At 45.1% G+C, this 26,986-nt stretch overlaps 2 long non-coding RNA genes across 2 annotated transcripts in view; one reads left to right on the top strand and one right to left on the bottom strand.

The window, feature by feature from the left end:
* Nucleotides 1-21,715, bottom strand: part of LOC127602430 (uncharacterized) — a 100,640-nt gene extending 78,925 nt beyond the window's left edge. Inside the window, exons 1-3 of the long non-coding RNA XR_007962792.1 lie at nucleotides 21,584-21,715; nucleotides 21,298-21,464; nucleotides 2,318-2,482 (exon numbers count right to left, since the gene is read on the bottom strand). This is a non-coding gene — a long non-coding RNA (uncharacterized LOC127602430). The remainder of the gene's footprint in view (nucleotides 1-2,317; nucleotides 2,483-21,297; nucleotides 21,465-21,583) is intronic.
* On the top strand, nucleotides 14,922-16,751 carry LOC127602432 (uncharacterized). Its single transcript, XR_007962794.1, has 3 exons — nucleotides 14,922-15,510; nucleotides 16,404-16,451; nucleotides 16,537-16,751. It is a non-coding gene; the product is annotated as an uncharacterized LOC127602432 (long non-coding RNA).
* Nucleotides 21,716-26,986: the final 5,271 nt, after the last annotated feature.

Below are 26,986 nucleotides of genomic sequence, written 5' to 3'. Positions count from 1 at the left end.
AAGCCTTTTAATTCCACACATGTGGCGCTACCTGTCCAGTGTGGAGAAGACCATTTTATGCTCTTGGGGGCAGCTGGCGCGGTTTGGGGGTCTTAAGCATTCTTAAGCAGGATCCATCCATCCGTGCACGCACACTTCCCTCAGCCCCTTTTCGGGTAATTGCTCACAAGTGTGCGGATAAGTCGGGAGGGAGGGAATTAGTGAATGCGTCCCCTCAAGTGTCTGTGTTTATGAAACCTAAACACTGCCTGCATGCTTCACAGTATGTCCTCCAGAGACGCCGCAAAGGGGCACTTGAGGAGCTCCAGGCAATGTGGGAGGACACTATTCGGTCATTGTGGTGATCATTTATACGTAATGGACTAAATTTATGACGGTTTTACGCAGACGTGTGTTAATTAGTAAAAGGCGCTTGGTTTTGGCTGTTCTTTCAGTGCTAAGGAGGTGGCGGACAGGCAGCAGGGGCGTTGCTGCACTTATGATTCACAGCTCCGGGGAAGACTTTTGTCTGATGGTGGGAACTCTTAAGGGCGTAACAAACTATTTCCATTGCAGCTTTGCAGAACGTCTGCAGAGTTCCATCGCCTTGTGTTGCTTTTGTAAGGTGTGTCCATAAACAGCGCTAGTATGGGAAAACAATAACTCGCCACTTGAGGGGAGGGAGTGAGACATGCTGTCCTACTTGGAAAAGCAGGCACAGAATGTACTTCTGAGAAAGTATCTGTATCACCATGGGCTCCGCTAAACAACTCCACAGAGCCGCATTTCTAGGATGACGATTTCAGCTCTTCAGCATTATGATCAATAGTGCAACATGTGGAAGTTTTGCCTCAAACGCACCCTGCGATGTACCCTGCCTCTTGCCCACAAAGTCAGCTGAGTTAAAGCTGCAGCGAACCCCAATGAGGACAAGCGGTAGACAGCATTTTTTTTCCCGCCGAGGTGTTTTTTTTTAAATCTTTCTGACAACCGGTTGGGCATAATTTTCTTCATAATCATTTTTGAGAAGCCACTAGGGATGTTGTACACAGAAAGCACTTTTATCCCTGCGTCGCCTATGAGCGTGTCATACGGTGTTGCTGTCCTTATGTTCACTGAACTTACCGCGATATGAAAACAGGATGAAGGTACATTTTGTCATGTTGACAGGAGGCGAAATTCTGGTTCAAGGTAGACATTGTGACAAAGAGACTGCGCTTGAGCCGCAGCAGTAAAAAAAAAAAAAAAGCCCACTTCAGTCCGTTTTTGATGTTCTTACGTGCTGTGTCGCAGCTGGCAAAATATCGGGAATTAGTCACTTACGCAAGATTGTACCGAAATATTCGAATAGTTGTCTCACAGAGGCGGAGCTTTGACGTTTGGGTGTACCGTGACCTGATCTGATCTTTTCCTTTGCTCACAATTGACACTTAGAGGGTTCCAAGTTGGATTCATAGAAGCCTGTGCAGTTTGTTGCATAACATGGGAGGTGACATTTTCTCTGGGCAGGCTGGCTGGGGCAATGCCCGGGTGGAGAGGGGGGGGGGGGGGGGGGGGGATCTACGAGGGAGTGGGGCTCAGATACGGTGTCATTGAATGTAGCGTGTACTCTAAAGCGGCGCATTGATGAAGTATATTCGGCAGCGCTGCAGAGTCTCCACATTCTCAAGTGTTCCGATATTAAATACACATTCGGCAGTATGAGCCAGGCTTGTGCGACAATGCAGAAATGCCGCGTCACCAAGCATCCACATACTGGTGGCTACCGGGTCAGTCACATTGTTTTGGTTACGACCCAGGAACACATTATTAGTGTACCGATCACAGGCTTGCTATGCATGTTCAGAATGTTCTGTTATTTTTGCAGGCCCGTGCGTGAATGTCGCAGTCCGTACGAAATTTTATTGGTGATTCAGTGGTCAACGTTAGTCTTATCTTCCCCCCGTCACGCTATGATGAATGTGTCACTTGATCAAGGATTCTGCTCTCTTATCTCTTTGTTGTGTCTTCCTTCCGAGAAGATCTTCCAAAGCTCAGATCGCCTCAATTAATCTGTATCCAAACACGACCAAAGCACTGTATTCCGCTGCCAAATCACTGACGGTTATTTTAACTCACTCATCTCGGGAACAAAGAGCACAATGCTCAAGCTCATGATCATGATCAAAAGGAACTGATCTTCAGATCCCTTTTCACCATCTTTGAGGCTTCAAAAGCCTTCAAATGTCTTACAAAGGAAGGGATGGGTGGGGAAGTTGTGGGTGGGGGGGCGCCTGCTGAGGGGGCAGCTGCCTGCGAGGTTAAAGCAGCCAGAAAACATGAACGCGTCTAATAATACCTCAGCTGCGTTTTCAGACAGCGCGCCTGCTGCCTCGCTGTCTGCCTTTCTCGCTCGTCGTCTGTGCTGGCTCGCTGCATTCTGGAAGGGTGACGCCGCGTTGAGTCAGCCCGGACTTTCCAGACTCTGCTCCACGAGGCTTCGCTGGAACTCACGAATGCTTTCCTGGCAAATACAAACACACGAGTTGCTTTATTATTCCTACCAAGCATTTACTGTACCTTCTTACCTTCCTCTTCCTATTAGTAGAATCCCCCCTCCAAAAAAAACACCCCCCATATCACGGCTCATCGTTCACACAGATATTTAAGTTTTGTTTTTCTGGGATTATCATGTGTACAAGCACTCCCCTACTTACTGGTGCTCACATTTTGCACATTAATTTTTTTTTGTGTGCGAGTCAAAAGTTGTTTTTTTGTTTTCCTTACTTCCAAAAGTCCGAATTTAGACTTGCCCCACTTCCGTGTAGCACCACTTTGTGCCTAAGGTCTACTTGGAGAGATGCAGATCAGTTCGGAAAGTTCCCAAGGCAGAGACAATAAATGCATGACTTATTTTGTTGTATCCTATTTTTTTTTAATGTCTTGTTGCTTCCCGTGTCCCAAAATAACAGTTGTGATAAGGTTTATAATTACATTGCATCTGTGGTATGTATGCAAATATTTCTCATTCTATGTACCATGAAGGAAATATTATGAGAGCACTTTTATGTGACGAAATTAGAGTCTTCCCGTTATACACAGAAACGAAAGGCCGAACCCTATCGCGCATAGCAACAACCCGCAGGTAATTGTCAGCGGCAAAAAGGTTTCTAATCGCCTATAGAGAGCACAAGATGGTGGCTCCGGCCTTCCTGTGTGGAGTTTGCATGTTCTCCCCGTGCCTGCGTGGGTTTTCTCTGGGTACTCCGGTTTCCTCCCACATTCCAAAAACATGCACGGCAGGCTGATTGAACACTCCAAATTGTCCTTATGTGTGAGTGTGAGCGTGGATGGTTGTTCGTCTGTTTGTGTGTGTGCCGCGATTGGCTGGCAACCGGTTCAGGGTGTCCCCCCACCTACTGCCCAAAGACGGCTGGGATAGGCTACGGCACCCCCCGGGACGCTTGTGAAGATAAAGCGGATCGGAAAATGGATGGATGGATGGATAGATTTCTATAAGTTGTTTGTACATCGCAAGAATCTCCCCAGGCTTAAACAGCGGGTTAACTGTACTGGGCCTTTTCCTTGAAGCATTTGCTTGTTGACCCACGAAGAGCCCTGGAATGCTCCCCCACTTTTATGAATCAGCGACAGCCTCATGTCACACGCAAGTGCGAGGCTTGGCTCTCAGCTCGCACCAAGACAGTCTGGACAGGTTGAGTGTACTGTTACTTGAGTGCGAGAGTGTGCCATTTCTTCGCAAGCTAGCGTGAAGCCCACCTGAGAAATGCCGAGAGTTCCTTAAATACAGCAAGAACAAACAAACCGCTGACCACTTGAGTCAGCCGAGGGCGATCGCTTCTTGAGGTTAGGCACGCGGTGTTGAATGCTGTGAAGCGGTTTCATGTGCTTGTGATTTGCGACTAAAGTAGCGCATTTTGGGTGAGCTGCTCGAGGACTTGAAAAAAATATAACGGCTTGCCCGCAGCTCTCGCAATGACCGGCGACTGACAAATATCCCCACCGTCGCTGTTGACAATCTTATTCTTGCAATAAAAGTCTGAGCAGAAGAGAGGTACGGTTTCAAAACAAATTCATTTCACCCTGAGCTAGCCAACAGTTCGCTAGCCAACAATTCGAGCCTTCGGTGAGTGTCTGCTTTTCTAATACACCTCTTTTTGTCATTTCATTTGAATAGTTTCCACAAGGTCATCTGGAATTAAGTAGGAATGTTGGAAAAGTTTTTTTTTTTTCAGATTTCATAGACAAACGCAGACTGGCCACACTTGTGGTAGAGTACGTGACTCTCATACTGACGCAAAACATGCTAGCTGAGTTCACAAGTCACAATCACAATTTTTAGTCCAACAGAGAGCACATACGCTTGCAAACAGATATTATATTAGTTTTGTTTGGTTCTATTAGACAGTGACTAGCTCTCTTTTTGTTTTTTAGCTTAAAACATCGCCATTCCAGTTAATGGTGACGACACTTTGACGTTTCATTCACATTATTAGTTCCTTAGAAGCCCCGGTTGTATTCTGAGCACTGACGAATCAGTGAGATAACACCCGGCCGCGTGTTTGCTCAGCGGAGATAAAACGCAGCTCTGTTTTGGTCGTAAAACATTCATGAGCTGCACATCTGGCCCCGCTGCGCGGTGTTTGCACCCGAGACGCACACACTCACAAGCAAACACTCACACGCACCTGTCTTTGCCAGAGCAGGTTATATGACGCCACTCATGCTGCCTGGAGCTAATATCCACTTGCCGCTGTGTCAACGCTGCGCATCTTGATGTGCACGTGCAGGCTGCAGGCCGTGCGTCTGCCGCTTGTTTTAACCGATGAAACCGATAAAGGTGTCGGGGGTTTGCCAAAGTTGACGACTACAAGTGACAGAAACAAGATTGAATCAACTGCTCACGATGCTCAAGGCATCGTGAGCACCCCCGTTGTCACGGCGTAGCAGTCACGAGTTCTCCTGCCACAACTCTCACCCCATTGACGAGATCACCTGGCCCGCAGCGAAGGCCAAAGCACGTAATGGCAGTTAAAATATCTTTTGTGGCACCAGTCTTGGAACTTTTTTTGACACACCTCGCGTTCCAGGAGAGCTGGCTTCTATCCCAGCTGGCTTTACGTGAGAGGTGCGCTACACCCAGGATTGTTCGCTACAGAATCGCCCAAGGACCATAAAAGGACAATTTCGAGTTTTCAATGAACCTATCGTGCATATTTTCGAAATGTGGGAGGAAGCTTAAGTATTTGAAGAAAAATCCACATGAGCAAGAGGAATTTATGCAAACTCCACAAAAGCTAACCACTCGACCACCGTGCTGCCATTTTCCCCATTGTCGATCCAGAAAATTTGCTCCGATGTTTCCATCGGCTGGTAGCAAAGCTTCAGATAGCAAAAGCGTAACATGACTCCTTGTTGTCACATTTCGGCTCCTCCCAACCCCTACCCCTCCACTGTAGCATGAGCCTCCACCCGTGTTGTCTTGATGAATTCCAGGTTAGGAGACAGCCTGATTGAATCACGCAGGTTAAACGAGGCGAAAGGAGCGAGCATGTGAAATGGGTGGCGACGGATGAAACTAGCCGCAATTAACCGCAGCGCCGGTGTAAATACTTTTTGAGGATCCGCTCTCATTAAAGTCATTTGGTTAAACCGAAAGGCTATTGTTAGAATGGCCTGACGATAATGGCAGGAGGCGGTGGGCCAGGTTTTTTTTCGACCGCTACGCCTCATCTCGTCTCGAGAGCGACAGATTGTCATCGGCGTTGCGACGTGTTGTTGTGAGTGCAAACAGTTCCAGTCGACGGCGGTTGTCGTATCGAGTATGGCCTCCGTTGATGCACGCGCGCGAGAATCCATACGTGCGCGTGTTTTGCAAACGTAACACAAGAAGCGTGCGCGCTATTCCATGTGCAACAGGTGTGCGTTTGTTTGCGCGTCGGCGGCAAACGTTATAGAGACATAAAGTTGTGTTTGCTCGGGGTGGGGGGGCGTGCATTAGCTTTCGGGGTGATATCTGAAATACATGCAAGTCGTGACGTCTCAAGGCGACTCGCAGGTTTACAGTTCGGGCACGGTGACAGTTATATTTAAGAGTCTACACAATGACGGGTTAATAGTTGAACAAACAGCGCTCCGTGTGTGTCTTGGCATGGGGAGATGTTTTAATGCCGCCTTTGACCCACTTACGTTGTCACGGGAGGCTAATGCCGAGCCGACAAACTGCAGTGCGCGACAAGCACTAATTCTGTGTATTAGAGCTCGATGATGAGGGGTTCACGAATGCACGAAAAGCGCAATGAGTGAACAATTAGTCAAATGAACCATTCGAACAAAATACGGGTCATTGATCGTTATAGTCAGGCTGTTAAATTGTCCATCATTTTACAATCGTCACTGAATGACAGTATGAACCTTTTTTTTTTTTTTTTTATAATCAGTTGTGGGGAGTGAGCGAAAAGATGTGCTCACCTAATATCACAATATTTTGGCCAGGATCAATTTAATGTCACAAGATTTTAGAGCTGCAACTCATAATTGTTTTGAGAATCATTTGACGAGTCTTGTTTTCAAGTTTTTACTTTTTATCTTTCGTCTCTTCAACAATAAAAAAAAATACAATAAAAATGACAATACAGAAAATGCACAAGCAGAAACTGATTCCGTAATATTATAATAATAATAATAATAATACATCACATTTGTAAGCGCCTTTCACAAAACTCAAGGACACTGTACAGCCAAGACCAATAGTAAAACACAGATAAAATAATAAAGAAAGAAAGAAAGATTTAAGGCGGGTAGGCAAGTCTGAATAGGTGGGTTTTAAGCTGGGTTTTGAATAAGGAAAGAGAGTCAATATTACGAATGTTGGGAGGAAGTGAGTATTAAAACACGTCTCACAAAAAGCTCAAATATTCAAGATAATTCAACTCAAAGAACCCGCAAATCAGCATCGAACCGATTTATACTCATTCACACCTGGCTGTGGATATCTCATAAAAGATTATTCGATACATATCGAAACGTACAATTTTTTTTTAAACAGTACATTTTAAAATTTAACCAGTCAATTTGAATCCAAAAAGTTTTTCCGATTCTAACCGAGTTTCCTGAGCCCAGGCAGCCACGTGAGCTCGACATTTTCCAAGACGTGGCCTTTTGTCTTGTTACACAAACAAACATCATTTTGTTGTGAGACAAAAGCACTGTCAAAGACGCTCTAATCTCATCAACCGTCAATCTAATTACTGGGGCATCGTCCGACCCAATTAAATGTCGCTCGTTGGTCGTCACGGGAGGCAATGACAACTTGAATAGAGCTGTCACTCTGGATCAGACAGACGTGTTGCCTTGGCAACAAGGGGGTCAGTGGGTTTACAGCGGATGGGGTAGATGAGGATAAAAGTGCGATGGTGTAAGAAGAGTCATCCCAAGTCACTCGTGTTTGATGTGTGTAAAAAAAAAATGTAAACAAGACACACTTCCTGAGATGTCCTGAGATGCACTACTCGCGATCGTTCACCTTAGTTTCCCCACTCACTCCCGAATTGTTGAACTGGTCTGGCTTTGATATGGTGAGTCATTTAAGGCCTTCAGCTCAATGCGTTTGTCACACTACTGCGAGGGAAACTGCATCTTGATAAAATGAATCGAATACTGTCTCAAAATCTCGCTTTGAAAATGGCGTTGTTGCACTGCTTAGAATGGCCTGTCTGTGTTAACAGACTGCAGCAGAACTGGAATTGTTGCATAAGAACAAGCCTGGAAATGACACTTAACAGGCAAAGTCTACTTATCCCGGGGGTTGGCAACCCACGGCTCCAGAGCCGAATGCGGAGCTTCAGCGCCGCCCTTGTGGCTCCCTGGAGCTTTTTCAAAAATGTTTAAAAAATGGGAATGGTTGGGGGAGGGAAATATATTTTTGTTTTAATAAGGTTTCTGTCGGAGTAAAAACATGACACAAACATTATTAGCTTTTTCCAATGCTGTAAAAATGTGTAGAATAAATATTACATTTCAACATTTCTGTCAACGAAGATTTGCGTCATAGCCTGCGACACGCGTTTCTATTAGCAGGACGGGATGCCAGGCAGAAAGCTGTTGTCAAAAAAAAAAAAAACAGCATTTCATGCACAATTTGGCGACACGGGGGTACTGGCAAAGAATGGGAACCTGAATGGCCGAGAGAATCATTTTTAAACGGTGCATGTGAGCTTCGATCATTAACACGCTGCAAAATCCGCGACATGTGGGAGACTTTTTTTTCCTGACAGCATCCAATGTGGGCAGAGCTTTGATGTTAGTTTCATTTTTGCGGCCATGAAATCAGGTGTGGGGGGGGAGCGGTTCATTGTTGCAGCTTTAATAAAAAAAAATATATATATATATATATTCTCAAATAGACAAAAACATGTCTGAACCCTGGCTAAATAGTGATGAGATTAGGTAAAAATATAAAAATAAACACACTCCCCCCCTCCACACCTTTGAATCTTGTTTTTGCACCATTAGCTACTTTCTATTTCTTTACTTTGCTTTCAAATGTCTGCGATTGGCTGTCAACTGGTTCAGGGTGTCCCCCGCCTACTGCCCGAAGACGGCTGGGATGGGCTCCAGCACCCCCCGCCATCCTAGCGGGGGATTAAGCGGTTCGGAAAATGGATGATTTCAAATGTCTTTAACTCCTTTGTTTGTAAATGCATTTATCTTGACTCTTAATTTGCCTGAAGCGCATTGAGTTACCTTGCGTATGCAATGCGACATATCAATAAATCTGCCTTGCCGTGCATGGAAAAGGCACCTGCTCGTTCTTTGAAAAAGCATCAACAGCGAGCAGAGCCGTTTTGGGCTGCTCGGGTACCGAGCGGTGGGAAAACATGCAAGTTGCATCTTGTGGTTAGTTTTAGTGGATCACAATAGTTTGTACAGTTGCAAGGATACATTAGTGGAGTTGTGCCATGATACACCTTGGCACGAATCCACGGCCATCTTTTGCCTCTGCACGCACAGCGGTCACAGTCTTCATTGCGCTCCTTGTCCTGTTTGGCTCAGATATCATATCGGCAGGGCGAACAGCTGCTGCTGCTAAACCACGACGGCTGCCCTCGACTCGGCTCCCCAGCAGAGTCCCACAAATCTTGGTGTCTGTCATGACCTTCATCCCCGCTGTCTCCCGACCCATCTTTGTCGTCTCCTTTTGTGACCGTTTTCAAAAATGAAATTAGTCCTTGTCAAGTTGCAGGGAGCCAACGAGGTTCCGCAAACAAGATACCCGGACAAAGGAGGCTCCTTTAGCGGCATTCTGTCGTGCATTAAGTGCATTGACCGCAGTTGCGTTAAAAAGCACGCACACACACACAAGCATTGCACCCCACCCCTGCAACCCTCTAATCTGCACGGTTCCACCCCGAGGGCTTGAGGCCAGGGCAGCTGCCACTGATGGAGCCACAGCAGAGCCAGCTGTCCTCGCACACTCGAGCCCTCCACACGCCCCTCGACTCATTCATTTGGGACAATGGGTTGCGGGCGCGTGTGAGGCTCATGATTTCGGAGTGTGCCGTCGTCAAAGGGAGTCGGCAGGGGGCAGGGGGTGGTGGTTGACACAGTATGGGAGGTGGGCGGTGGTGGTCTGCGGTTTGGCAGGGCTTCACAGTCACTAAAGTGGGGTTTTTTTATGTTCGCTTTGTGTCCCGGCAACAGTTGGCAGCACGTGTGCCGATGACACGCCTCTCCGCTTTATTGACCGTGCAGGCCGAGGGTTCAGCCTCGGTGACCTGGCAGCAGCATACTGACAGGTTTACAGGAACCTTAAAAAAAAAAAAACTAAACACAAGAATCTCAAAGACAGATGCATCTTTTTGCGTCATTGATTGTCACGCGAGCATCTTTGGAGGAAATGAAATTCCGTGTTCAACTGTTGAAAACCAAAGGGCAAATGGATTTTCTTTCATGAATGACTCCAGCTACTAAATCACAATCTGGATCGTTTTTTTTATGTATCATGGTCGTAACTCACATGGCAGTGAGGAGATTCCGATGCAATTCGGTACGACGCTTTCGTATGACCCAACTGAGTCTCTTGGTGCACTCGGTCCGCGCACGGCTTTTTCCAACCCTGGATTTGGGTTCAGGTCTGGGTTCTTCTGGGTGCTTCTTAACAGAGTTTATCGCCAAAGCGATGTCACAAGTTGCCTCAAAGCTGACCATCTTTGAGGCCAAACTCCAAAAGATGGTGAGGCTGGATTGCGTTGAAGCCAAGTATGTCTGACATGGGCTTGCATCGAAGTGAGAGGGAGTGTCATGGTGTCATCACCATCTGGCTGGCATAGAAGACTGTTTTTTTGGTATATGATCAATGTCCGAAGGTTCATAGTCATCTGGACATTCCCGCTGTCCATGCCTTGGTAATGGGGTGCCGTGGTTTGGGATGGTACTCGCGGAATTACTTCTTTTGCACCCTGGACATTTTATTTTCTAGTTTGATGATGCACCAGTAGATAATCGGTCCCTAAAAAAAAGGTACAAAAAGTTGCCTTGGTATGAATTCCAGATGTTGGAAACCAGTTGACTACTGTAGCCCAATCAGTACTCACAATATCAATGGTTTGACGGTGGAGGAACAAGGTGGTTAAAAAGCGCAACGCAGCTTTGGGGAAACCCAAAAAGATTTATTCCAACCAGAAAAAAAAATAATCAATGGGGCATAAAATTTAATTAGGGATCCCACAAAAGTAACCAAAACCTGAAGATGTCAAGACAAAATGACGGATTAGGAGGCAAGAGACAGCTGGCTAAGACACAAGGGCGGCAAAGAAACTGACTGACTGATTGTGGAACGTGTGGATGACAAGACCCTTACACACTTTATCAAGCGCACACACACACGCACACACACACACACACACACACACACACACACAAGGGTTCCCACTCTTCCACTTGCTTTTTATTTATGGACCTTTTAAGGACTTTTGAGAACTAATTTAAGATAAGATATACTTTATTTGTCCCACACTGGGGAAATGTGCAGCAAGATTGTGGGAAGAAAGAAGAAAAACAAAGTGTTTGCAATCACAGATATCGATAAGGTGGCTATGCTATTTCCAATTCATTGTAAAATGTTGCCATTTTAAGGACTTTTTCTCCACTCAGCAGGGGATTCACGATGGATTTATTGAACAAAAAGCCACAAATCACTGAACGGGTGTTCAAAACAATTGCTGCCAAAGGAAGGGCACATCTTCATTTTTAGGGGCAATCAGCTCACCCTTTATTTGCAATACTGTATGCCAAATTGGCCCCAAGTGATCACGTGATCATCATCAGAACTGATCGGAGATGGCGGGAAAAGCAGAGCGGGAACCAGGAAGGAATGTAGCCCCACAGCGGGGTTTGAGGGGAAGGGCGCCCGGCTCATTTTACGACAAAACTATTCATTGGAAGGGTGGGGAAAATGAAATAAACACCACAGTTTTTTTAATTGATTTTAGAAGCTTTCCCTGAAAAATTAAGAACAATAATAATTTTACATTACATAATTTTACAACTTTTTTGATGGATTTTTATTAACTTCAACTCATTCACTCCCAAAGACGGTTTTAAACGTCTTTTCAGACTTGGTCCAGAATTGGCTGGTACTGAATGAGTTAAGGGGAACGTGGGAACCCTGCGCGCACACACACACACACACACACACACACACACACACACAAACACAAATGAAAGCATCTCAAGCTACTTCAAAACAGAAGATCAACAGTCCATCCCAACAAGTGAATGTGAGCGCAAGTGTGCCTCTGCTGATTGAATAGCCTCGGCCAGTCAAACTAGCAGCTTTCGTTACAAGCCTCCTTCTTCACCACTCTTCCCCCACCTGCTCCAGCAAGTACGAACCGAGTCTTTAAACTCTCGCACGTCTTTTGATCAACTTCTAGAAAAGCAACGATTCATCCTTTCATCATGTTTTGATTGCTTTAATCTCTCATCGCCGACCGTTTTGCAAACACCGATTCATGCCGCCGCTGGCCTCAAGCTCCATTCTTGTCCCCCGATTGGCTGAGCTGCTTTCAGCCTGCTGCCACCTTGATTGGTTTGGTGTCAAGATACCAAAGGCTGCCATTCACCGAGCGGAGCGTGCTTTCCAAACCGTGCAGCTGCTTGGGTGAAAGTGTGTGTGTGCGTGTGTGTGCGGGGGCTGCTTTGAGGTGGGCTAGGTGTGTAGTTAGCAACTAAAAGGGACCATATGGCTGATGACACATTCAAGCACACCTGATGGCCGCCACACACCTGCTGTTCTCGTATATGGCTGAGTAAGACCCACATCAAAAGGAAACAAGCCCTCGGGGGGTGGGGGCGGGGGGCGTACATGTTTGAAGAGGCATCCACTGACTGTTTGCCAACTAAGAGGATTGTCTTTGAATGAAAGGCGACTCATATCTGTCGTGAAAGGATGTAGTAGAGAGAGTATGCGGGGTTGCGGAGCACACACACACACACACACACACACCGCATTCGTTGCAGCCCGCAAACAGACTCGTGTGCACCTACCCTAGGTGGTGCGGAGGCGGCGAGAGGGAGGGAGTGGAAGAAAGTAAGCAAACCGTCATCACGGCACGCAAACACCTACGAACCGACGCACGCGCGCACGCATACGCGGCCAACGAGCGAACACTCCGACACCCACGGAGGCAACAAAGTGCGTCTTTGTCGTTCCTCTTTTGTTCAGAGTCAGACGTCAATGAGTGTTGCCGCTGGCTTCGGCGTTACTAAAGTCATCCAGCGCGCGGCCTTCAGCGCTCTAGTGACCTCCCACGCACCATGCGTGCATAGTGGAAGCTACTGTACTGGGAAGGGTTATTTAATAACAGTCCAAACAAAGACCCATCGGCTCCTTCGTGGGCGCCGACAAAGATTCGAATGTTTTGATTTCTGAATGCGCACAGGCTGCAGTTGCCGGGTAGAGCTGAAGAATCTCGTGGGGTGGGGGGTGGAGGGGGGGCAGTTGGCTCAACCCTTCTTTGTTTACCCCACACTCGGAATTAGATCTTAGACGAGAGATTTGATCACAGTTGAACATTAATTGTCAAACAAAATCCGGATCCAGACGCTAGTTGGCCTACAATTTAAGTTAAGATGGCACGACTGTCTGTTTTATGTGTTGGGTTGTATTATTTTGTCTTTTTTTTTTTTTTAAGTGTTCTTTTGAGGCGGCCCGGTAGTCCAGTGGTTAGCACGTCGGCTTCACAGTGCAGAGGTACTGGGTTAGATTCCAGCTGCGGCCTCCCTGTGTGGAGTTTGCATGTTCTCCCCGGGCCTGCGTGGGTTTTCTCCGTGTGCTCCGGTTTCCTCCCACATTCCAAAAAAAAACATGCGTGGCAGGCTGATTGAATACTCTAAATTGTCCCTAGGTGTGAGTGTGAGCGTGGTTGGTTGTTCGTCTCTGTGTGCCCTGCGATTGGCTGGCAACTGATTCAGGGTGTCCTCCGCCTACTGCCCGAAGACAGCTGGGATAGGCTCCAGCACCCCCCGCGACCCTTGTGAGGATCAAGCGGTTCGGAAGATGAATGAATGAATGAATGTTCTTTTGATGGTGGTGCGGGCACCCGCAGCGGCTCCTCTTGTTGTCTGTTTTTCATCCGTGCTGTATGTTCCCCATAATTTGACAATAAAGTTGTACTTGACTTGACCCGACTTGAATTAGTTTGGCTTCTTTTAAAAATCCTTCAATGCAAATAATCATGAAAGCGACACGACGGGCGATGCTGTAGGTCTCACTTAACATTCTTAAAGTCTCTTTGCAATGTCAATAAACAAGTCTTCTAAATTTTTACACGAACAAAGCGGTCATGTATACTTCACACATTGAAAACATGCCATACTTTTTATGGGACTTTGGTTTAAAAAAATAAAACGTCTGTGAGGGGTGAGGTGTCCAGTGATTAAGCAAATGGGGATTGTCCTCGCATGCTCAGCAGGGATGGTCAAGGAAAAAAAAAAAAGAAGAAGAAAGCACTGATTAGATTTACTCTCTCCCACCGTTTTAGACATAAAGCAAAGCGGATCGCGAAAGCTGATGACAAAGGCTGAAACAACGGAGCGCACGTTGGCGTGCAAACACCGAAACCGGTAAGCCGACTCGGTGCAGCTGCTTCTCGTGAGGCGCCCGCATACATGCAAAGTGGATGGAAATCACAAAACGCCAAAGAGCGCCCACTTTGCCTGTCTTTCTGCATTTCCTGAACAATGCGTTCACCGGCCACAACATTGGGGAATCAAAATGGCACCCATCAGGCAAACGTAATATTTTCTGCAATGCTCCTTCAACCAGGATTAGCTTTAGTTATCAAACTACCAACGATAAATAACACGCTTCACCACCTCGTTCCGATCGCTTCGGTACACGGTTTAACCTTTGGTTTTCTGCGCTCAGGGTGTTTTGCTAACCGCGTTTATATTTTACATTTCAAATTTTCGCAGCTCAAGTTTGTTTGACAGTCTTGGATCTTAGTGCATTGTTCTGGCCACTGGGATTTCGAAATGGGCGGAACAAAAACAAAATATTTCAATGACACAATTATTAAATCACTTTATGAATCAGTTGGAAGTCAACTGGAATTTTGTCAGAATGTGCTGTGCGAAATGAATATTTTGATTTTGTCAGGCAGATGTGCTTTTGACACAGGTCAGATTTTGTCATATTTCTCGATAGCGCCTTAATCAGTGTTGCACATTGCAATGGTTTTATTCTCCCAATTCTTTTTATCTTTTGTTGAACTTTCCGGTTATTATCTAATCTAACATGCAAACATTCAGGTTATTCCTGTCCCGTGGGCTACCCGTGGAAAGTTTCTTTGACCTTTCCCAGGATTTTGCAACCCTTTCGTCCCGAAAGATAAAGCAGCGAGCGGACAATACGAGCGCAATGTTCCGTTCGAGTCGGAACAACACGGGAGAAAACACCTCCGCCGCTGTGTTCTTATGAATGATTTTACAACGGGTGGTAGTAAAACAACAACAATCACGCTGCAGGTGTCACAGGCAGCCATCGGACTCTGCCGCGAGAACAAAAAACAGAATCGCATATGAGCACGTGTGCTGCGCGGGCCAGCTCTTACCGCCAAATTCACAAAACAATACCACGCGTCTTCAACAAATTCAAGAAAACGATTCGAGAAGCCGCATGTGAGCTATCGCGCGCGCACTTTTCATAAAGGAGATTACACTGTTGTTTTTTTAATTGGCTTAGCAGCGTGTGCTTGTTTGATCCCGGTATTACGGAACAGTGTGTTTTCTTCTTTGAGTGAGCTGATTAAAAAAAAATCGCCTGTCAACACATGGACAGCAAGGCTGTTTGATTAATTCGAAAGCACACGTGATAATCTCCGCCCCTCTCATTGGCCGCCGCCTAGGCACCGTCTCCAAAGCAAAACAAGAATGCCTAGCGTGTGTAGCCCCGCCTCTTTCAGGAAGAAGTCGAGTGTCAACAAAAAGCAGCGTGTGCGGCAGCGGTGAGCACCGTCTGACTCGGCGGTAAACAGACTTCAGCCGCTACGACGGAACATGTTGTTGTGGTGCCGTTCAGGACGTCACATTGTTGACCTCGTCTTGTCTGACCAAAACAGGAAGGGGGGGACATGTAATGTACACTCATTGTTGACCTCATGCGACAATATTTGGTTGAGGAGGAAAGCCGTTTGAATGCGCAAGGGAACGTCGGTAAATAATAAGATAACCTTTATTTGTCCCACACTGGGGAAATGTACAGTCTACAGCAGCAAAATGGGACAAAGTGTTTCATTGCACAAAATAAATGTTTCAGTCCTTCAATAAGAAATAAATTAAAAGTAAGTTAAAAATTGTTATAAAAAATAACAAAAAAGTTGGTAGCTTGGGCGAAAAAAGCTGTGATGATGCCAAAATAATTTTGCGATATTATGAAGGTGAATATAGAATATAGATTGTATAGTACAATTAACACGTGCTTTTACGAGAACAGCGGCATCGTTGGAGAAAAAGTCGCAACATGACAAGAGTAGTCATCATGCCAAAATAAAGTTGTGATTTTCAAAAATGGATTTGTCGTGTTATGGGATTAAAGGCAAAGTATTATAAAAATAAAGTCATGTTTGTGGACAAATGTGTAAAGTTTGGCCCAAAAAAAAACATGTTAGAAGAATGCATTTGTATGTTGCCAACATTAGGTGTATAAACTTAAGTCATTATTCTGGTTCGAAAAGTGTTCCCGGAATCACGTCATATTTATGAGAACAAAACGATGCTAGGCAGAAAATTTGAAAGCTATGAGGGGAAAAAAAAAATCTAAACCAAAATATAAGAAAATAAAGCTGATATGGTACAAGAGTCACTGTAAATTTGCAAGAGTCATTCTATAAGAGGATTGTATTATTATTTTTCTTTTACAGGAGTAAAGTCGAGAGTGACGTTGTCCGAAGGCTGAGAAAACAGTGCAGGTGCGTCATGGACTGTGCGGCGACCTTTGCACGGGCGCCACATCGTAACTCTTGCGTGTGCTTATGTGTGTTTTCACTCTTGCAGTGCCGCATTCCCTTCTGCACTTTGGGTTACGAAAGTTCACAAATGGATGCACTTTGTCATGACGGGCCATGTGTTGAAGGGGCATGGATGCAGGCATGAGAAAATACGCCTTGGTGGATGACAACAACAAAAGGGGATGGGGGTGATAGGGGAGGGAGGGGAGTGGGCGTTTAACAAGGTTATTAAAGATCACAGCATCAAATAAACACATGGAAAACATCACTGGAGTGCCCCCCCGCCCCACACCGAGACACCTATCCCATTGAGCAAGCACGCCGGTGAGCCAATCACAATTCTGTTACCAGCAGCAACAGCTCCTGTTTATCCTTGCCTCGGCTTAATGCCGCGTTACGATTGGCTGCCGGTCGGTAGGGACCTGGGAGCGTCCCCCGCTCCCCCTTCCTCTCTCTGCCTGCTTTTCCATAGCTACAGATTAAGTAACACCGGGCAAAACAAAAAGGGCTTATTTTTGTTTTTCATCACATACGAGTGAAGCCGCGCAAATACGTGGGCTTATTCGGATCCAAACGTATTTGCTGGAATGGAGGGGAGAAATGGAGATGGATGCACAAAGTGAAAGATGATGGCAGAAAGGGGAGTAGGAAGGGGGGGGGGGGGGCTTGTACGCCTGTTGCCATGCACCCTCAGTGTGTTACTAGGTTAAGTATGGTGTGTTGCTAAGAAAGAAAGAAAAAAAAACACGTGCAAGAAAGAGGGGCAATTGCATCAGCCCCCTCCTGGCAAAGTCCTTGAAAAACATCTCGCGCTATGCAAATGTATACCATCACTTTGTGGAATTTTAACATGAAAGGCTGCAGCATGAAAAATACATGTTCCCGTGTGCGTGGCAAGTTCTGGCAACAAGTTCTTCGGGAGGGTCTTACAAGGTGCCAACGAGTTCCAAAATAAAATGTATTATTATTATCATTATACACAAATATTTTTACTGTAATTTTGACTCTACATTTGTGCTGGCAAAGTTTCGAAATTTGTGTCATGTCGCCACCCTAGGATCGAAACTGTTGTAATACTTGCTATAAATTAGGCTTTACCATGATCAGGATTTGGGAGATGATCATGATAAGCATGTTTAAAAAAAAAAAAGTCACAGCTCACCGATCTGATCAAAAGATGCACCAATCTACTTAAATTTATTTACCGTATGCCCTGGTTATTTGCTGAGGATTAGGACTGGCCCCGTCCGCAAACAGCCAAACACTGCCTATTGCTAATGGCTATTGAAAAAAAAACTATTTAAAAAACATTGTTGAAAAAACATTAGCCTGTATACACTAAGAAACATTTAATTATTAACAAAAGCAGCACAGAACGTCCCTGGAGTGAATGAGACTATTTTTGCCATCATGTCTTATTTTGTGCATCTGATCAATGACATCATTGATTGATCAACAAATGATAACATTCCAATTGATCACCCATTTTGCATAATCTGCCATATTGATACATCCAATCCGTCTGACATCACCAACACTGCCTCAGAGACTCGACAGAGGTGGGTTGGCGCCGGGCGTGTAAAAGAATGAAGCAGTTATGCGACAGGGGTGTGACTTGTAATAGCCGATACTCAACGTCGCTCGCCGTGTCTAATTGTCACCGCCTGACAAGTATATTGTACTTCAGAACAAAAGCTGATTATAATATCGCAGGATGCCGCGTATCGCTTGGTGTGGCGAATATCCTGCTCCGCTGGTTTTCTACGTAGAAGGTGATTCATGTCGGATCTTCTGTTGCAACTTTAAGATGAGATTTAAAGATTTAAAATGTCTTTTTTGGGGGGGGAGGGGCCAAAGTCTTCTCGAGGTTATTTTCTTGCCCCCTCAAAAATATCATTTCACGTGGCCCGTAGCACGTATTAAAAATTATGACGGTCTATTCCAATGTACAATTCAAGTAACATCTCCCATCTGGCTGATTTTAAGTGAACTCAGGAAGTAACCTGCATGCACATGCCCAAATTGCACGTACCGATGATTGATATTCAAATTCTGTCAATCTCACTGGAAAAAAAAATTGGAATTGTGACAGTGTTGGGTAAATCCAATTTCTGATGCAACTGTTTTGCAGGAAGAGGCTCGTTTGAATCTTTTGTTGCTGTTAGTAGAGCAGAGTAGAAAACACGCTGGGATAAGATACCGTACATCGCAGCGAGGATGGACACTCGGTCCAGATCGAGTTTCTGTTATGCGACACCCGAGCTAGTTCGGGGTGGGTGTTTTGGAAAAGGCACTTGAAAACAAGATGTGTGTTCAATGTAATCTTTAACTCGTTTCACTGATCTCTTCGGCTGCTTTTTGTATGTTGAGGGGGTTGAGGCATTTGTGCACGGGCGGCAAAACGCAAGACTCATGCAAAAATCGGATCATTTAGTCGAAATGGAGTTTTTGCAGAGAATGTAGCAAAGAGGCCATCTCACCATCATATATTTCAGCATCTGGTGTGATGTGTAAAAATACGGTCCACACGCCACTCGCGTTACGAAATAAACTTTCACACAGGTGCCGTTTCGCCTCGGTAGAAGCGCCGAAACAAACGGGAAACATTCACACAACACCGTCACCCACAGAACTGCCACATAGACACCACGCAGAAAAATGACCATGGGAGCCCCTTTGAAAAAACAAAATAATAATTTACTGGCCTTTTACCATGTATGCAGAACAGTAACACAGAAAGGGAGTGAGGGTCACCGCTTCGATTGGCTGTGAATCACGTCGACTGTGTTCACTCCCACAACGGCGCAAACGCCTACTTCTACTTGCACCAGTCTACAAAAATGTCAAAGAAAATTCCACCTGTGTGCAGCAGTTTGCGCTAGACTTGCGTTAGCACAAAAATAAGGCCCCATATGTTACGAGAACAACATCACCACCAACTTGTAACCGACACAAATAAACTTATCTTACGAACACGGTCGCACTGCTGGGTAACTGCTCACCCCTTCCCTCTCTGTTCGTCAGAAAGGCGGGAAGAAAAAAAAACTGGCCCCCGGCTCAACTCTGCAAGCGACCAATCATATTTGGCCCTTGTTGTTGTTTTACTACCACCCTCGGCTCATAACTGGTGACAGCCAGTCGTCGCTGTTCTTGAAACCTTGAATTTCTAAAGCCAGGCTAAACGGTTAAACTGATAATCGGCCCATGCCTAGTGGCAATATCCTACTTTGCTGGATCATGTGTCATATGACAAGGTGGTAAATTTGAGCTGTTAGGTTTTTTTTCTGCTGACATTTTGCTTGGGCACTGTGTGAAAAAAGGCTTTCGGCTGTTTGCGTACGAGGAAGTTCAGTACAACGACTTGCTCCGGGTAACCCTGACCTGCGCACGAATGACGACAAACGGCAAGACAACATGGCCTTCACACGCCCTCGCCCCTTTTTGCTATTTCCTTCACTTTACTGTCCCCTTTTTTACGGTCTCATTCGCTCCTCCTTGCAATCAGTCTCCGTCTGCTCTGCGCCTCAGGTCACTTGACCTCTTTCGAGGTTTCGGCTGCAAGAGAGCCGTAAGCAGATAAGTGCTGTGAGGAAGTCACATGTTTACTCGGCAGCCCCTCTCTTCCTCCTCGCCTGACTTGCTCTCGAAGAAAACGAGTCTGGCTGCTTTGATATATTTTCATTGCCTCTGCAAAATCACCACAAGCCTTAGGCAGGATTGTCACTTCATGTCCAAGTGCACAATTTCAATTTAATGCCGATATTTCATGTCATTTGACTCCGATTAATGCCCAGGCACATGCTCGTTTGACGGTGAAATGGATCGCGCACCGTGAAGATGGCTAGCTAGCAACAGTTGCGTCTTGCGTTCTGTATACAGTAACAATGAGTGAAAAAAGGTTTCCCAGTCGATGAAGGCAGATACAGTACATGTGTAACGTAAACAAAACCAAATAAGTGGTGTGTTGAATTTACTCAATTTTATTTCATCAAGCCGTTGCACAAAATAAAATCCTCTGGATCCAAATGCTTTTTTTTCCAGTAGATGTATGACCTACTTAAAAAACACTTGACAAAATATAATAGTGTATATTCCAGAAAGACTTTTTCCAGTGTATACGAAATACTGTTATGGAGAAAGGCATCATACCACTTAGCAAATAAACGTATCAATTCACGTAACAATTTACACGAATTGCATTGTAATTTTTTTTCCCCTCCTGATAGTAAGATGGCCACAAAAAGGCGCCAGTGAGTGGTATCTGTGACTGGTATCGACATACTTTGGTAGGCCTCGATACCAATAATTTAGAGACGATACTGTGCCAATACGGATAACTGGTATTGGTGCTGGCCCATCCCAACTTTTGGGGTAGATCGCATCGCAACCACAAAGAAAAAGAACATTTTTGTCAACCTTTCAATTAACTCTGGCGACTGTCGTTTATAAAAGTGAAAAACCGAAGCACCATTGCAACTGCAATATGTATTTCCTAATAAATGTGTGAATTTTTGGGATGCTGCTTTTGTACTGGCCCTCTTGCATGTTCTTGAATTCATCTCCGGAGGTAAAAATGAGAGCGACTACTTCAAACTCCCCACTTTGCAAGGCTGCAAATAACTGGCGTGATTGCATTTGGAATTTCCTGCAGCCATGCAAAGTGTCCTGACACTTTCCATCTGTCCTTGAATTAAATCAAGGCTCAATAACTGTCCACGTGCAAGGTTAGCAAAGTGCTTTTTGTTTCTGTACGTATGCACACAACAACGGGTGAGTTTGTCCACGACGCCTTCCTCCAAGTGTGTACCTTGTGTTCCGGGAATTCCTAGCGTGGCTCAGAGTCCATGTGCCCGTGGACCGATAAGCTCAGCTATGCCAGTAATGTGTCAGCCCCGCAGAGGTTGCAGACTACTCCCCATATTTGGAGAATCACTTCAGCGTCGCTCCACCTCGTCCGGTCTTGGTTTCTGCGCACTAACCACACAAATATGAAGAGAATGTCAGCCCAGGCCGGAATGCGTGCACAAGAAAAGAACATGCATTCATTAAATAGTTTGCGGTTAATGACTGGAAACGTTCAAACGGTTTTCTACCGGTCTCATCTCCTCGTGTCACTCCCCATCTTGTATGCAATTTCATTTGCTCAAGCGTGCGACATGTTTACACACCTCAGTGGGATTCGGATCTCATTTCCTGTAATGTCTCCTCCGTTTCACGCGAAACGCGCCGGGGAGGGGCGGAAATGAGAACTTGTTCAAACAGACTCACGTGATATTTTGTATGTATGAAGCGAAACCGGGGGAAAAAACACACACACATGCGCACACGCTGACAGTACGCCAGTAGTTTGCAAAACAGTCTCCTTTTCCAAAGCAGAGCGATTGCACTGAGTCGTCACACGTTACATCCACTGGATTTATCCAGATGCCAGAGAACAAACAAGCCTGATGCAATCCCAAGACATTGCGCTTTCCAAGTGAGATGAAGCAAAACACCTTCCATGCATGTCTGCTCTGACCAGAATTTAGTAGACGGTAAAACAAAAACACAAGGCACGAAAATTGGTAACCCCCGAGAGACCATGTAAACAACATTTTCATTGTTGTGCACCTTCAACTTGCTTGAAGCATATTTTACCTCATTTAAACACACGTAAACTTATTAAAAAACACTTTTTTAAAAAAAGTATTCCTTAGTGGCTGTTTTCACTCGATCGCTGTCAAGAACTGGTCGACAATTGTATAGCATCACTTTAAGGAAACGAATAGTCTCTCCAATTAAGAGGTCAAGTGTGCGTGCTTCAAGTTGTTTACACTGGTCAACAAATGTTTACTACATTTGATTATAATACCGAGTCAATTTTTTGGGGGGGCGGGGGGGGGGGGGGGGGGCAGCGGCATTTGTCACTCCCAAGGTTCCTGTAAAACTGACAAAAAAAACTAAAGAGAATTAAACATTGATATTCAAACTATTCTACCAAGCCATAAAGTAACAAGCATTTACTAGCTAAGCACGTTTCACATATAATGTAAAACTCCGCAGACAGGAAATGTTACAATAATTGGAAACCTTCAAACAACTCTTACTTTAACACACATGGAATAGCAAAACATGCAAACAAAGCATACAGCAATACTCGATCCACTTTGATTTATTTGCACGACGACGACTTTATCTCCTTATCCATCTACAAAAAGCATCTCATTGTGGGATCAAGTGTGCATCATGCCCTCATCGGCAATGACCTGCTGTGTGTATGTCACCTTACACCCCTCCAGGTACACAGTGGATTTCAGAGTGTAGGTCAGGAATGTGTGTGTGTGTGCTTAACCAGGTCACCCTCTCCTCACAGCTGTTTAGCAGTGATTCTATGCTGTGCAAAAACGAGTGCGATCATTGCCTTTGAGTTCAGGTGAACGTCATGTGACCTCACCACAAAGTGTGGTGCGGTCATACCAGGTGCGGCGTGGTTAGTTCGTTTTTTTCCCCCAACCTCAGCGGATGATTTTATCATGCGAAAGAGGCAGACAATAAATACAGAAAGGTACAGTCAATGTTGATTGATTGGGATCTTAAGGGGGTGTTACGCTCCTCTTATGTTGCGGGTCGAAATGACCCATTTGTAAAATCTAGAGTAAAGAAAATGGATGAAACTTCTTCTGCTGGCTTCTGTTTTTTTTTTTCATTTTTGTGATTGCATTGCAATATGAGACATATTTTCATGATTAAACATGAGAGCGGGTCACGTTGGCCCATAAACATTGTTGTTAAAAAAGGAGTACAATAGGAGGGCTACGCCGGACAAAACACTATCCCTTGTGAAGCTTTGAGTTTAATATCATCACACAACACATTTATGTGACATATCGCAATCATATCCGAGTTTTTAATTCTCCTATAACGTTAACGCCAGCGAGGGGTATGTGCGAGGGGCATCGCATTGACAAGAGTGTTCCCACAAATGTGATGTACACGGTTGTGCATCCTGTGTTTGGCTAGCAACCAGTCCATTGTGTACCCCGCCCGTCATCCTGATGAGGTCAAGCAGTATGGAAAATAGATTTATGGATAGATCAAGAAAAAAAATGGGAAGAGAAACCAATTTGATTCTTTTGAAGGATGTATATGTGAAGACATTTTAAAAGTCCCCCTGAGGGTCCAATGACTGACAAACACCAGATACCCAACACCCTGCCCTTTCCTTCCACGAGGCAGCCAGTTGAGCTCATGGTACCGTCGCGGTCATGTGAGTGCAGGCTGGGTTAGAGTGGGGTCGGGTGATTTGGGTTTAGGGGCGTGGGTCCGGTAGGTGGTTCTGCCTGTCCTGTAATCTCATCTCCCATGCGGTTACAGTAACTGATCTGCAGAAGTGGGAATGGGTCGCGGGGACCGCAGGAGAGTGAGGAGTCGGGGAAGGGCCGTGTATCGCCATAGCAACACACCACATAAGTGCGCCCCATTTACAGTCCAACCCCGACGTCTGGGAATCTGAGGCTTTCCCCAATACAAAAGGAGCAGAAAATAGCACACATTAGGGGGTCGGTGAAAAAAAAAATCACTTTGAGCTCATTAAGCATAAACAACACACAAACTATAAATAACACAACTTAGGAGCACCCCTGTAGAATTAGGAATTCAATTCTATCTACCTATCCATTCATCGATCTATCTGGTAGCTTTACTATCTAGCTAGCTATGTATCTAGCTAGCTAGATACCTAGCTAGCTATGTATCTAGCTAGCTAGCGAGGTATCTAGCTAGCTAACTATGTATCTAGCTAGCTATGTATCTAGCTAGCTATGTATCTATCTGGCTAGCTATGTATCTATCTGGCTAGCTAGCTAGGTATGTATCCATCTAGTTAGCTAGCTAGCTGTCCATTTCGCATTCCATTCTTCCATCCATCCACCCTCCTTTCTTTCTGCTATGTATCAATCCATCTATCCATCCTTCCTTTCCTCCCTCTCTCACTATCCTTTCAGCCTTCCATTCATCCATCCAAACTTCTGCTATCCATTCGTCCATCCACATTATCTATCGACCAAGAAGCCACCAATCAACTACCGTGTGGCTACAATTTGCCAGATGACTCAGGCCCTCAGAAAAAATCTGATTGTAATATTCTATTTTTAGCTGTGTTGAAGTCATCACCAAACATGTCCAATACGTCTGGTATGCATCGCTTTTTTTTTTAATGCACTTGTGCTTTTTCTGCTTATTTCTGCTTCTGAGAGCATCAGTTGTTATGTGTGCTTTATTCATTTGCGTAAGATGAGCGTGGGTTTTATTGACTCCAAATTTGTGGAAAAAGAGAGCAGGCCCTCTGCCGCCTGCCTGATGTTTACCATCTTTCTGGTCCCACTTAAGAGAAAACGAGGAGTCAGAGGACACATGTGTCTGCTGCCACGCTCACGCAGACGTCTGAGCTCGTCTCGCTGCAGGCTTTGGGACGCAAGCCATCAGAGGAGAAAAGATGTTGGATTTGTACAAATTGCACTGTCTGTTTTTCTTCTCTGTTCGTCTAGCCAAAAGAACAAGGCCGGAGAAAAACACACGGTGTTTGCTCGTCTTGCGTCATGCTTGAGTTGTTCCTACACAAGTCAAACCGAGAGTGGCGCAAAGTTGAAGAGTTAAATTAAACACGGGGCAAAGCTGTCTTTGCATTTGTATGTCGTATTGTAACGTAATTGAAAGCTGCAGTTTCTGCAATCGTCAGCCTGCGCTCTGAACAAAAGTTGAGGCAGTAGATCATGAAAGGCAGACTCGTGAAAAAGACATTTGTAAATATGACAACAACAATAGTCATGAGAATTACTGAGATATTTTTTCAATTATAGAATTCTGTCAAATATATGCACATAGATAGTTGTTTGCTTTTGATGCTTCCTACAAGAGCTTCTCTCTTCTTGCAACTAATCATCTCATCTCTTATACACCGATTCGAGTAATTGTTGATTCAAGAGAAAAACTGCCAATCGTGTCCTGGTTTCATTCGACACAATAGCTTCTGGCAGAACTTATTCTTGTTTTGAAAACAGTGTCCCTTTTCTATTACAAGACTATCCAGTCAGATTTTTTTTTTGCAACTTTTATTTACAGGAATTTGCATGAGTATTCCAAAGAACCTGCTGAGAGCCACATGAAATGTCCACGGAAAGCCCCTTTCTGCATGGTGGCACACTTTTCTCAACAATCCCCCCCAGGAAAGTTTTTTTTTTTTCTTAGAATATGACCTCAGTCTGAGTAAGGAGAAAGCGCTCCGTTTTCTAGTTGCGGCCCGCACGCGCAGGTGTGCATGTGTGTGTGAGTGTGTATGTATGCGCACGTGGCCAAGTGGTTGGCTGGAGAGTGAAGACCTGCCAAGAAGCGAGGCAAGTTCCTGTGAAGTGGGTTTTTTATCTCTTTGATGGGGCCGCTTTTTACTGTCAGCCTTCACCGCAACATGCACGCGCACCCCTCACCTGACCACTATTCTGACATTAAACTCCACTGCACTCATTTGCATGCGCAAGTGAGTGATTACACAAGCAAAAGAACATATTCAAGTATTTGAACTATGTTTCTTCCCACTAATATTTGTGCGACATTTCGCAAGGGTCGGGTAGAATCCTTGTACTGTACCTCCAAAATAACTACTTTTCACGACCCCCTGTGCCCCCCAAAATGTGTGTTCACCCCACATTGCATCCACAAAGAAAGTAAGCCATTTTTAATACTTCAGATTGGTCAATGCTTTGTAAAAAAAAAAAAAATAATAAATGACACCCAAACGTGTGGATTGACAAATTGTATAATTTCAGGGGGGTGGGGCATCTGAAATTGACAAAATTGTGAATAAAGGCCATTTTGCCAGCGATTTACAGGCCTGATACAAAGGCTTAAAAAGCTTATAAAGACAGCACGACTACTCATTTCCACGTGTGTGCACAAGATCTCAGCTAAACACACAAAGAGGCACCTCGTGCCAGCTCCGAGTGTGCATTAAAATAACAACCACCTACTAAAAGTGCACTTTACCAGAAGCAGCAAACCTTACAACCGTATTGTTTTGAGAGCCGTTTCCTGAGTCAAGTCCATTTTATTTACAATGCGCCAATTCACAAGTTATTTCGAGGCATTTTACACATCGGGCAAGGAACCTCACTCCCAACAACAGTAGTTGACCCCATGATGATAGCAACAACAATACCAGCAAAGGAGTTATATATGACATAAGGGCAACAGTGGATCCAAAAGCGAATGGGAGACAGTTGGCGTCAATGGCGGCTCGCAAACAGAAAGGTGAAGCCCCGGCTTAGGGTAGGTGAAGTGATGAAGAGAAGAAGGAATGGCACCAAAGTGTAGACTCAAGTATACCGTGGAGGGAAACGCAGAGCCAGGTTGTGTGGCATGCGAAAAAAACAAAAAATAGACAATCAAAACGTTACGCACCAAAGTTCAAAATGGCAACTCAACTCAGCATGTGCGGTAAGTAGTAATGGTCGGAACAGGATTCA

The sequence above is a fragment of the Hippocampus zosterae genome, chromosome 6 (assembly GCF_025434085.1).
Source record: "Hippocampus zosterae strain Florida chromosome 6, ASM2543408v3, whole genome shotgun sequence".
Lineage (NCBI taxonomy): Eukaryota > Metazoa > Chordata > Actinopteri > Syngnathiformes > Syngnathidae > Hippocampus > Hippocampus zosterae.
Note: the sequence above shows the minus strand (reverse complement) of the source record. Positions and strands in the feature narration are given on the sequence as shown.